The sequence below is a fragment of the Leptonychotes weddellii genome, chromosome 11 (genome assembly GCF_054177405.1).
Source record: "Leptonychotes weddellii isolate Sample4059 chromosome 11, ASM5417740v2, whole genome shotgun sequence".
In the NCBI taxonomy this organism is placed as follows: Eukaryota; Metazoa; Chordata; class Mammalia; order Carnivora; family Phocidae; genus Leptonychotes; species Leptonychotes weddellii.
Window position 1 is genome coordinate 13,357,039 of NC_138379.1, and position 11,049 is coordinate 13,368,087.

At 51.6% G+C, this 11,049-nt stretch overlaps 2 long non-coding RNA genes across 2 annotated transcripts in view; one reads left to right on the forward strand and one right to left on the reverse strand.

Moving 5' to 3' along the window:
• The window catches only part of LOC145716140 (uncharacterized), a 15,488-nt gene extending 6,022 nt beyond the window's left edge, over nucleotides 1-9,466 (forward strand). The window contains exons 2-4 of the long non-coding RNA XR_014138580.1: nucleotides 6,716-6,781; nucleotides 7,354-7,440; nucleotides 8,801-9,466. This is a non-coding gene — a long non-coding RNA (uncharacterized LOC145716140). The remainder of the gene's footprint in view (nucleotides 1-6,715; nucleotides 6,782-7,353; nucleotides 7,441-8,800) is intronic.
• The window catches only part of LOC115939851 (uncharacterized), a 12,831-nt gene continuing 6,855 nt past the window's right edge, over nucleotides 5,074-11,049 (reverse strand). The window contains exon 3 of the long non-coding RNA XR_014138577.1: nucleotides 5,074-5,512. This is a non-coding gene — a long non-coding RNA (uncharacterized LOC115939851). The remainder of the gene's footprint in view (nucleotides 5,513-11,049) is intronic.

The following is an 11,049-nucleotide window of genomic DNA, read 5'->3' on the forward strand; positions in this document are numbered from 1 at the left end:
AGATTGGCTTTGATGTGGGGCCTGCTCCGGGTGGGAGGGTGGGGGTGGGAATCAAGGGTTTCTGAGGCCTGGGCTGGACTCTGCCCACTGCCCCCAGCCCAGGTGGGGCCCAGAGGTCTCCTGGCCATCGGCGCGAGACCCTGAGGGTGATCCCTGCAGACAAGAGGGCAAGAGTTTTGGTTCTTGATCTTCAGGCACATGAAGGGGCTGCTACCTGGGCCCCAAACTGGAGGACTGGACTCAGAAGCAAGAGTGTTGTTACCACACTGTGTAATTTATTCTTACACCTGTCTCCCCCACTGCTCCCCCATCGACTCCCCAATGGTAACAGCAATAGCAAAAAAAATAACAGCATTACGGTGTGCCAACGAAGTGCCAGGTACCAGGTTAAGCATCTTCCATTTATAACATAATTAATCCTTATAGCTATGTGCTATAGGTATCATTTTAAAGGGGAGGAAACAGGATGATTGATATATTCCTGTTCATAAAAATTTACTGAGTTCCTACTATGCGCCAGGCACTGTTCTAGGCCCTGAGGGTGTAGTAGTAAACACAGTGCGCACATTCCTCCCCTTCTGTACCAGTAGGTCGTAAACAAACGGTCAAATACACATAGCATCATGTCATATAATATGAAGACAGTACTTTCAAGAAAAGTATAGGACCATCATTTTGGACTCAGTGGTGTCCTCCCGTGTGAAGACACAGAGACGTGGGCAGCAGGAGGGAGTTCGCTCTGTGGACTATCTGGCGGAAACCGTGTCCGGGAGAGGGAAGAGGAGGTGCGAAGTTTGGATGTTGGAGGTGGGAGGTCCTTGTTTTGCTGCGGGCACAGCCAGGAGGCCAGTGGGACGGGAGGTGGACAGTGATAGGAAGAGAGCTGGGTAAGGGAGCGGGAGCTGGGTCATGCAGGGTACTGCTGAGTGTGATGGGAGGGTTTGATCTAATTTGTGTTGTTGTTTTTTTATGATTTTATTTATTTATTTAACAGAGAGAGAGAGTGCAGAAGCAGGCGAAGTGGCAGGCAGAGGGAGAGGGAGAAGCAGACGTCCCCCTAAGCAGGGAGCCCGATGTGGGACTCGATCCCAGGACCCTGGGATCATGACCCAAGCCGAAGGCAGACGCTTAACCGACTGAGCCCCCCAGGCGCCCCTAGATTTTGAATCAGAGACTCAGACTAAGTCGCAGAGGCTAACACCTAGCTCAGGCTCACCCGGCTAGTCGGTGACACTGAGGTTCAAACCTTGGGGATAGACAAGGCTATCATCTCCCACAAGAGGCTGGGGCTGTGGCTCATTCCCCTCGGCATCCCCTGTGCCCTGCAGAAGGCCTGGCACAGACTAAATGCTAGCAAATGCCTGGGGAATGACGGGTCAGTTCCAGAACTTCCACTGACCAGGTGGTGGTGGTGGTGGTTGGGCAAGTCAGTTAAATCTCTCTGAGTCTCAGTTTGTCCATCTGGAAATTGGGGAGAGAACAATATATCTGTCTTGCCCAGAGGACCACATGGGGTGGGGAATCCAGGAGACCTGGTGTGCAGAAGGGCGAGGGGTGGTGTGAAGTGTCCGAAAATGCTCTGCGGTCTGATTTCATCAGTCCTTGCTCCCTGATGGCTCTTGACATGATCACTGAGGGGTGCACATGTGTCCTTGTAACTGTGTGTCCTGCCCACGGGGCCAGGCATGTATGTCCATGTCACCCGACGTAGGTATGTGTGAGCCTACGTATATACGTCTGTTTACCTGTGTTGACGGCACCTGGAGGGCAGCTGCCTGGGTCTGGCTGTCTGTGGGAGCTTGGGCTCCGGAGCTGGGGCAGAGGGAGTGGAAGACACAGACACAGAGGGCCTCCCTCTACCTCCGTCCATATCGTGGTCCCTGGAATTCCCATAGCTCCTGCACCCTCTGTCCCGGCTCATCGTGAAAAGTGAGGGAATTGTCCGAATACCTGTCATTCTATCCCACCTGTCTGTGGGCCCCTGGGGGCCAGGGCTACTCCAGGGAGCAACACGGTATCTGCTGGATGACTGGTGCTTAGTAAGCGATGGATGGATGAACAGATGGGTGGTCCCTGGTCTCTGGAATCAGAAGGGCCTGGAGCTAGAGGGCTTCGGGACTCTCTTTGAACCTAGTCACTCCTCCTATCTGGGCCTCAGTTTCCTTTTCTAGAAATGAGATTTTTGTCTTCATTCATTCCTTCATTCATTCACAGTCCTCCCTTGTGAATGTTAGGGTACTGTCGTATGTTCTGGGCATACAGACATTATTGAGAATCAGTGCTGCCCTCAAGAAGCTGAAAGGTGTCACAGCCGTGGGTCGCAAGAATTGCGACGTCAAGTTGCTCAGAGGAGGGAGTGGCCAGCTCTGCATCCGAGGGGAGGACAGGGAGATTTCCTGGTACATGGGGTCCTTGATATGGGTCTTGGGAGGATAAGCAGGTGTTTGCCCTTTCTGGGCAAAGGGGATAGCATGCCAAAGATCCTGGAGGTACGACAGAGCCTGGCACCCTAGGAGAGTGCTGACACTGGGGTAATGGCCAAAACTTATCAAGGTCGGTGGGGCGTGGTGAGCGACAGGGCTGGAGAGGGCAGCCAAGGGCTAGATCATTCGAGGCCTAGGCCCCTCCAAGGAATTCTAAGAGTTACCCTGAAGGTAAATGGAAACACTGGCAGATTTTGAGGGGAGAAAAATAGCATGATCGGGATGCATTTTCAATAAACCGCTCTGCTGTGGTGTGGGCAATAGATCGGAGGTGAGTAAGACTAGAACCAGCCAGTGGAGTTAGGAGGCTTTTGCGGTTCTATCCAGGAGGGGGAATATAAGAGCCTGAACCAAAGTTAACAATAGCCCAGTTATCCAGGGCTGACTATATGCCAGCCCGGCTCTACGTTAAACATTTGCAAATATTATCGCCATTTCATCCTCAGAGCCACCCTGTGAGTAGGTGCTATTATGATTACCTCTTCCCCTGCAGGGGTTCTGGTTAAAGGGGCTCCATCCCCCCAGGGAGAACCCCCCCCCCCCCCCCCCCGTCCCAGGGCACTGCTGGTGTATACACATGGGGGGTAGGGGAGGTGGGTCAGCCAGCACGGTCATCTCAGGGCCAGACCCTGGCCCTCACTTGCCTCTCTCCTTGGGCCCTGAGGCCTGCCATACCAGGGTGGGGAAGCGTCCCCTGAAGGAGTCTGGCCCTCTGGTCCGAGCTGAGCAAATGGGATCTGCTTCCTATTAAGAGGTTTCCGACTGGCCTGGCCATGTGGCTTCCCTTTGTGCTTCCTCTCCTGGGCCAGTTTGAAATGCCGGCCTCCCCCACTTACCTCTGTGGACTTTCCCAGGCCCGGTAGCCAGCTGGGCTGACTGACGTCAGGACACGGGGGGGGCCGGCGAGCGTGCTGAATCGCCCCCGCCCTCAGTGGACGCCCCAGCCTCTACCTGCGTATTGCTTTGTCCTTCACAGGTCAGGGCGTTGGTTTTCTTTTTAAATAAATAAAGCTGAACCTGACTCACAACTCAAGAGAGGCTGCAGCTCTCCTCAGAGCCATGAGCATCACCATGGTAACTGCTCCATCCACGAAACACTTGAAAATGTAGTTATCAACAGTGACACTGCCTCTTCCTTCTGGCCTCCTAGCAGCCCTGGGCTGCACAGTTCTCGGATCCTCGGTGCCAGGCGAATGGCCCGGGGCTATGCCTGGCTCCCCAGAAAAGCAGGGAGTTGAGGTCCCCACTCCTGCTGACCTGCTTGTTGCTTGCACATCCTTCTGGAAGGCCCTGAGAAAACCTCTTTCATGCTGGGGCAGGCACTAGGGGTATGACAGGAAGCCCACAATTTGGAGCCATGAGTCCGTAGCTTCATCCATGATTTCTATTGGGACGATAAGATTGTGTGGCAGGTGCAGCTTGCAGAGAGGATAAGCCTAGAATTGAGATGAACGTAAGGATGATAGCAATAATAATAGCCATGTATTGAATGCCTACCACCTGAGCCAGGCAGCATATAAGATGCTTTCTATACCTTGTCTCCACTCCTTTGCTGGAATTACCTACCTAGAGGCAGTTGTAATTAATTTAATAATATCTAGTATTTATTGAGTGCAGAGACACACTGCTAAGCACTGATGTTTATTCCCACGTGGGAAGCACTACGATTCTTCCCATTTTACAAATGGGAAAATCAAGTCTTAGGGAGGTTAAATACTTTCCCTGAGGTCACTCAGCTATGGAAGGATGGAACTGTTATTTGGGTTCAGGTGTGTCTGACAGGTGTCCTCATTATTTTGTTACAGCTTAACGCTCAATCAAGCCTCAAGCCACATACTGAGCAGATGGAGGCTCCAGGTTTGCCTGGTTTAAGAGACTTCCTCCAAACGCCTTGACTGATAGTCCTCCGCTAAAATGGTTTCTGATCAGGGTGTCTAGGTGGCTCAGTTGTTAAGCGTCTGCCTTCAGCTCAGGTCATGATTCCAGGGTCCTGGGATCGAGCCCTGCATCGGGCTCCCTGCTGCTTTTCCCGCTCCCTCTGCCCCTCCCCCTGCTCTCGCTCTCTCAAATAAATAAATAAAATCTTAAAAAAAAAAATGAATTGGGCCCATCAAGTCCCCTTGCCTCTCCAGGACCAGGTCCACCCCTGGCTCCTGAGAGTCCCCAGTCTCCTCCCACTCACTCCCTACCCCCAGCCCGCAGCCCCCCACGTCCCCCAACCCATCTTCCTCCTGCCCAGGGCAGAACTGTCCAGCAGGTTCTGCCCGCCGCCCCAGCGGCCCCCCTCCCCTGGACTTCCTCTGCAAGGGGAACTGAGGGGTATACCTGTTGCCAAAAAGCTTCATTTTTTTTGCAGAAATAAACTCAGACCCATAAGCCAGCTTTCAAGGCAGATACTACCCTGACTCCTCAGCAAAATGTCATTGGTGGGCAACCCCAGGGTGTAGAGGAAAGATTGGGATCTCTTCCTCTGACAAGTTTTAACCATAGAAGAGCCTTATTTGTCAGAGCAAAACACCCAAATATCAAGTAAGAAGGCATTGGATCTATAAGTAATGTTACCTGCGTATTATGGAATATGAAGAAGCCATTAAAATGGAAGGATATTTAATGATGTGGTCAAACATTCACCAAAAAAAGAAAAAAATGGGATATACAACTAGGTGCCCTGGAAAGATGTTTGTAAAATGTGGCAGAGATGCCAGTTAGCCCCCCAAAATCTGTTCTTCCCTTTTTCTATAGTAATAAAAGCTCTATTCAGATAAATCCCATTTCCTGGGGGTGGCGGGATGGGACTTAGTTCTGGCTAGTGTGGTACAAGCAGGCGTGATGCATGTGAATTCTAGGAAGCATCCTTCGAGGAGACAGGGCTCTCTCTTCTTTGCTGCTTCCTCCTCCATTGGCTGTCTTGGGTCACTAGTGGAAGGCATGCACTGACGATGGAGAGCCCCAGGTAGAAGGGGCCTGAGTCCCTGATGGTCACAGGGCTACTGTACCAGCCTGGGCTGCTTACTTCTGGACATCAGTTCCTAGAGAGAGAAATGAACATGTTTAAGCCACTGTTCCTTTGGGTCTTCTGTCATTTGTAGCTGAAACAATTCTAATCAATGTCAGATGTATTGTTAAGTAAACAACAAAATGTAAGTTAAAAATAATATGAATCATAGGATTCTGATTTTATTGTAAAATGTGTGTTTCTATATATTTACCTGCATACCTAAAAATGTGGACAGCACGATTAAACACGAAAATGTTAGCAAGGGTTATTTCAGCGGGGTGAGGCTGCAAGGATATTATGTGTTCATTTGTTTGCTTGTCTGTATTTTCTAACTTTTCCACAACAAAAGTGTACTACTTTTCAGGTAGGAAAAAATAAATAAGTGGTGTAAATGGTATGATCCTAATGGGATCAATGTGGATCCTAATCATAAGAAATATACCTTACTCATGATTACATGGGAAAAAAACTGAAACAAAAAGAAGTGCACTAAAGTAAAGATTAAGATCCAAGGACATGGGAAACTGTTCAAAATATATTATGAAGGGGAAAAAAGGTTATTAAACAGTATAATTCCATTTTTGGGGGTAAAAAGAATAAAATGAACCTAAAATAAGTACAATGTTATATGTCAATTATATTTTAATTAAAAAAAGAAAGAATAGGGCACCTGGGTGGCTCAGTCGGTTAAGCGTCTGCCTTCGGCCGAACCCCGTGTTGGGATTGCTGCTCAGCGGGGTATCTACTTCTCCCTCTCCCTCTGCCCCTACCCCCCTGTTTGTGCTCTCTCTCTCTCTCAAATAGATACATAAAATCTTAAAAAAAAAAAAAAGAATAAAAGGACATGAATACATGCTAGAAAAAGGACCAGAAGGAGATAAGCCAATAGATAAATGGTTTGGTTCCAGAGGAGAGATTCTGGTGATTCTTATTTTTCTCTTTCTACCTTTTGGCATTTCCTGAATTTTTCCCCAATAAAGCTGTATGAATCTTATTGACTTAAAAGTATTTTTATTTACAGGTGCCTGGCTGGCTCAGTCAGCAGAGCATGCAACTTTCGATCTTGGGGTTGTGAGTTCGAGCCCCACGGTGGGTGTAGAGATTACTTAAAAATAAAATCTTAAAAAAAATGTTTTTATTGAGAGCAATTTTAACAATACAGAAAAAGATGTTGCAAAGAACAATAAAAATGATTAATATTTGGTTATACTTAATTTCTGTCTTTGTTTTTAAGAAACAAGGAGTAACAGGAAAGCCCTCCTTACAGACGTCTATCAAGATCGTGAAAAAACATTTAAATGTGAGAGCACTTGCCCTGGGTGGGATGGCTGGGGGGGAGGGCGGGGGGGGGGGCGCTGTGGGAGGGCAGGAGAGAAGCAGCACTCAGGGACTTTGACTTCCTTCCACTTTCAGCTGAGGGTTTGGCTCTAAGTGCCTATTTCCAGGACGGAGGTGGCCTGGGTGCGAGGGTGTCAGATTTGCCTGGCACTTCTTCTGGAACATTCAGCAGCAGGCAGGGCTGGAAGAGGAGGGTTCCGGTGAAGCGCTTCCCTCCCGAGGTCAGTTGGTGCCCAACTGGTGTTTACAAAGAGGGTGGGGCCCCAGGCGCAGGGCTCTGAGGCCTTTGCTCTCAGGGGAGCTGGCTCATGGCAGGCCACAAGCAAAGAGTGGCAAAACCACTGTCTCCTGCAAAGCTCAGAAGCCGGGCCGCAGCTGGGAGGATGCTGGGAAATGAGGGGCCTGAAGCTAGGTGGTAAAGTGGTCAGTGGAGGTTAAGGAGATCCAGAAGGAAGCAGGGAAAAAGGGACGGGGCAGGAGCATTCACACTGACTGCACCTATTACCATGGGTAGTTATTATCTTCGTTTTCCAGGAGAGCTCTGAAAGAGGCTCAGAAGGATTGGGTCACACCAGCCCCAGGCCTCATGGCTCCTGGACTGAGGTCCAGGCGGAAATTCAGGTGAGCCCAAGGTTCATGCTCCTCACACCACACCGGGCTGTGTCCCATGGGGCAATTATGAGAGAGCCATTCTGTGTCGCTCAGAGTCTGGGGCAAGGCGTGGGGGGATGTGGAGGTTGATTTTCAGGAGGCAGTGGGATCTGGGGATGAAGTGCTCTGAGACAGCCTGTCCTCACTTGGCGTGAGTCGCCCCCTCTGGCTTGGGGGGCTCAGAGAGGCCGATAAGGTCTGAACTGATTTTGGAGAAGAGTTTGCCAGTGTCCTTTCTTCTTGACTTTGTGGAGACCTGAGGCCTCCAGGCCCATGGCCAGCTTTCCAGGAAAATATTAGAGCCTCCCCCTGGGAACTGAGGTGGGGAAGAAAGCGGAGCCACCCAGCCGTTCACCCCTCACTTACTGAATGCACAGTCCTCCCTGATTCTCTCCTGGGCCAAGGTGGAGGTTAGACTGGTGTGTCCACGTGCATGTACACACACACACACACACGTGTGCACGAGTCCATACAAACATCAGCAGAGGCAGCCTCCTAGTGGACCATCCTTTTCAGCCTTGCCCTTGTCTCTAACATCTGGCACACCGCCCGAAGGCGGAACAGGCCCGGAGGCCCACGCCGGGTCATGGGCCGGCTCGGCAAGCAATCCGTTTCCCTACTTCCTTGACTCAAATGCCAGGGCCAATGCCCTCTGGATGTCAGAGCCATGGGCAGTGAGACACATTAAATCATCCTGGGGAGGCTGGAGGCTTCTATCAGATGAAGTTGGTTGAAATTCTGGCTCTGCCACATTCGGCTATCCGACCCTGGGCGGCTTTCTTAACCTATCCGAGAGGTTCAGTGCCTTTATCAAATGGGGATGTGTTGGTTGGTGGTGATAAGAGATACCACCTCCTCTTCCAGTGGCTGGAGGGGGAGTGAGGAGTAAGCCCGAGAGCACACAGGTGGTGTTGGGGTGCTGTGCGTAGAGCCTGGCATACGGCAAACACCCAGTGGCAGCGCCTAATGCTTGTGTGGCCCTTGGCCTCTCCCACCCCCAGCCCCATTTAGTGATCCAGTCTTCAGTCTGGAGTGGCAGGGGAGGTCCCAAACCTCTTCCATCCCCTTCTTAGGCATGGAGTATTCCTTTGTTCAGGACCGTGTTGCCTACCACACCTGAGGACCAGCAGGAGGGAGAACTGTGGTTGAGTCTGAGGTACCAGAGCGATGGGTGCCAGTCCTTCGGGCAGGGAGACCAGCAGGTGGCCCCGTGATGCATCACCCCCAGTCCTGCTGCTTCCCCGTTTGACAGCCTCACATTGGCTGTGACCGTATCTCTTCTGTCCCTGCTCTCCAAAGATCCTCACAGGTTGTGGATTCTTTCTTCTAGTCCTGCCCAGGCTGTTCTTCACAACAATGATGAATGCAGCTCCCAGTTACTTACCTCAGTGTCCCCACAACGCAGACGAGGACACTGAAACCCAAAGGGGTCAAGCGACTCGGTCATCACGGAGAAAGTGACCCACCTGAGACTGTATCGAGTCTGGGAAGACGTGAGTGGCAGAATGGACCCTGCTGGGTAGGAAGACATTCTGCGCACTCAGACCCCATCGGTTGCTCCTGGTTTGGGATCCATGGGGTCCTGCTGGGGGCTGCTCAGTTCTGCTCATAGTCAGCTAACCTGGTGCTCAAGGGGATAGGATAGGATAGGCTTCGACTCTCCCTCATGCCCAGGAGTTGCCTGCTTGCTATGGTCTGAATGTTTGTGTCCCCCCTCAAATTCATATGTTGAAATTCTAATGCCCAATGTGATGAGGTTAGAAGTTGGGCCTTTGGGAGATGCTCAGGTCAAGAGGGTGGAACCCTTTGAATGGGATTAGTGCCCCTATACAAGAGACCCCGTGGAGCTGCTTTGCCCTTCTACCACGTGTGGACATAACAAGAAGTTGGCAAGGTGTGACTCGAAAGAGGGCTTTCACCAGAACCCAACCCATATAGGCACCCTGATTTTGGGAGTCGAGCCTCTGGAACGGTGAGAAATAAATTTGTTTATGAGCCACCCAGTCTGTGGTCTTGTGTCATAGTGGCCCCAGCAGACCAAGGCACTGCTGCTCAGCCCGGCTGGGGTAGGAGGTGAGGACCCGGTCTGGGTGAGGTCCACTCAGGAGCGGGAATGGCTGGCAGTGCGGAAGGAGGGTGTGGGAGTGGGGAGGCAAGTGAGTTAGCAGCTATGGAGAACTGCCACAACCTCTGAGGCTGGAAACTCACAGGGAGGAGGGGTTGGTAGAGAGCTCAGGGCTGGGGCTGCCCACTGCGAGCTGGGGCCAAGGAGGAGGCCGTGGCCAGAGTTGCTGCCTGAAGCTGGGGGTCCGGAGAAACACCCCGACTTCTCTCCTCTTCCTGCCGCCCCCCTTCCTCCGGCACCTTTCGCTGGGTGAACCTAGTCAGAAGCCAGTTAGCAGGGGAGTCTGTCATATGACATTTGCCCTCTGAGATGTTGAACAGAACAGAGAAAGTAAGGAACAGATGTGATAGCAAATGATAAGCAAGCAAGCAGGACACAGACCTTTCCAAGGTGATGTCCTGCTCCCGCGGCCAACCCCAAGCTGCTCCAGGGCTCCTGCTGGGTAGCGGGTGGGCAGGCTCCTGATGCTGATGACCATACTCCCCCTTACGAAGAGGACTTCTGCTCGCTACTGGTTGGGTCCAGTGGAGCTGGCCACCCTCCTTATATCTGACTGGGACTGCCTAGTGGTCTTCGTTTGCCTTGTCCTTCACTTCAGTGACTGCCTTTCTCTCTGGTCCTAACTTCTTCCCCATCAGCATTGCCCTCACAGGGCTGGGGTCTTACCGTGCCCTTCCCCCTTGCCAGCCCAACTTAGAAGACCAGAGAAGATGCTGCCAAGAGTCTCCCACCAAACACTCTGGTTAAGAACCTGAGGTCAGATCCAGCTCTGTGGCTTTCTGACTCCAAGCACGCAATTTCGCCCTCTCAGCCTCAGTCTGCTTATCTGCGAAATGGGACTAGCAACAATACCTCCCTGCAGAACTGCTGTGAAGATAAAATAAGCTAATGCAAGTAGAGTGCTGAGCACAGGGCTCAGCTCTTAATGAGTGTCCTATAAATGGCAACTTCAAAAAGCATGGGAAGGAACAGTTGGGAGTCACCATAGACTCGGGAGGAAGCACCTCTGGACCCTCAAGGTCCTGGCTGCCAGGGTCCATTACTAGTCATTTTCCTTGAGATCTAAGTCTCCCACATTCCAGGGGGCTGAGTAACGGGACAGCTCTTTCCCCGGTCTCATGAAGTTCTCAAGGCTAGAAGGAGGCCTGCATGTTTTGCCTGGAACTGGCTTGCACTCCCATTCTGAGCAGCACTAATGGCAGTGGGAGGGTTGGGCAATGGGCACAGGAAGCTGAGTGTCCTTGCCACAGGACCTACTGAATGTCTGAGCATTGCAAGGCCCCCTCCCCGCTGCCTGCCAGTGTTTCTGGTCTCATCTGGAAGGACAACGCTGTGACGGTCCAGGCCCTCCCTAGGCCTTTATCTTTTGTGCTTGGGGCTGGAGGTCTAGTAGCCAATCAAAAATCTCTTAGGTTGGGGCGCCTGGGTGGCTCAGTTGGTTAAGCGACTGCCTT